General features: G+C 47.2%; 1 long non-coding RNA gene across 1 annotated transcript in view; it reads right to left on the reverse strand.

Moving 5' to 3' along the window:
- The window catches only part of LOC104852075, a 6,081-nt gene extending 4,514 nt beyond the window's left edge, over positions 1–1,567 (reverse strand). The window contains exon 1 of the long non-coding RNA XR_777399.2: positions 784–1,567. This is a non-coding gene — a long non-coding RNA (uncharacterized LOC104852075). The remainder of the gene's footprint in view (positions 1–783) is intronic.
- Positions 1,568–1,573: the final 6 nt, after the last annotated feature.

Consider the following 1,573-nt stretch of genomic DNA (forward strand, 5'->3'; position numbering starts at 1 on the left):
AGATGAAGAAATAGAAAAAGGCCCCTCTTTCCACAAAAATGTATAAATCTCATCAAAATAGACAGAATCCCTAAAGCTTTCCAACTAATGGTCACACATTACAAGATTAAACACTACTTTCAAAATATGTGGGGTGGAAGTGGCAACACATTCCTGTAATCCCAGCTCTCCTGAATCTCAGGCAGGAGGATCACAAGTACAAGGCCAGCCTGGGCAACTTAGCAGGACCCTGTCCAAAAAAAGAAGAAAAGATCTGCAGCAGGAAAGTCCTGGGTGTGGAACTCAGTGGCCGCACAATGCTGTGCAAGCACTCCGCCACTAAGCTACATCCTCACCCTTTTAAAATTTTTGAGACAGGGTCTCCCTAAATTGGCCAGGCTTGCCCTTCTTCCTGGGTTCTGGGTTCAGCTTCGTCTGTTTTTCTCAGTGCAGGTCTGGCAGCACTCACCTCTGCAGAGCAGTGGAAGGGAGGGAGGAAGGCCACAGGATGGGGACAGGCCCTGGGCCTGATGGGGGACCTCAGCCCCTCCCCACTGGTCTCTCTTCCCCTCCTCTGCCCACCCCACTGCCCTGAGGTGAGAGTTACGCTCTGCTGTTCACCCCCACCAAAATCGGCCTCACCACAGGCCCAGAATCTTGAGACCAAGAGAACATGGATGAAATCCCTTGAAACTGAGCCCAAAGGAATCATTCCTTCTTTAAGTCACTTATCTCAAGTATTTCATCACGGCAATGCAGAGCTGACAGATGCACGGAGGCTGCTACTACAGAACACCAACTCACCTGCATCACTGCAAACCGCCGGCCTAGCTTGTGTCGTTGGCAAGCACATTCACCACTGGCAGCCAGGCTGTGTAGCTCTTGGTAGACCAAGAGGTCTGAGACGAATCCTTGTGAGGGACCGGGTCTCCTCTCCAAAGCTCTTGGTTCCTTCCAGACCCTCTCTTGCTCATCTTCTCTGTACCGTGACTGAAACATATGGTGAAAGTTTAAATTTAAAAACTTTTTTTTTTTTTTACGGTAAAAGGCACATTGCCATTAATCCCTTCAGGTTTCCCCCCTCTTCAAACACACTTATCCTGTTGTTATGGCCACTTTCTGAAGCAGTTTGTTCTGAAGTCCTCGTTTTTGCATTCGCTTGTGCTGCCAAGGCTGCTCCCATGTCCCGAACAATTCCAAACGCTTACCTTTCGTGGTGATTTTGCCCTGGGGAAGAGCCAGCCTTTGCACAGTACCAGACCTGGTGAATGAGATGAGTGAGAACACACTCATGTTTTTCTGCTGGATGACACTCAGCGGCAGCGCACAGTATAGTTTTGATCATATCTTTTTTTATCATATAAAGACATGCATGGGGTGGGAAATGTATCTTGGCAGCACTGTGCCTGCCTGGCAAGCGCCAAGTCCTGAGTTTGATCTCTGGAACAGGAAAATAAATAAAGACATGACAAGAAGGGGAGTATTTTCAGGGAGATTAATGATGATGTGTCATTTACTGTAATACATTTTTTTAAAATTTAAATATTCACTATAATTGCAATCATCCTCTGTAGATCCGTAGGGTCCCCTTTCA

The sequence above is a fragment of the Fukomys damarensis genome, unplaced genomic scaffold (assembly GCF_012274545.1).
Source record: "Fukomys damarensis isolate Sample0158 unplaced genomic scaffold, DMR_v1.0_HiC HiC_scaffold_15612, whole genome shotgun sequence".
In the NCBI taxonomy this organism is placed as follows: domain Eukaryota; kingdom Metazoa; phylum Chordata; class Mammalia; order Rodentia; family Bathyergidae; genus Fukomys; species Fukomys damarensis.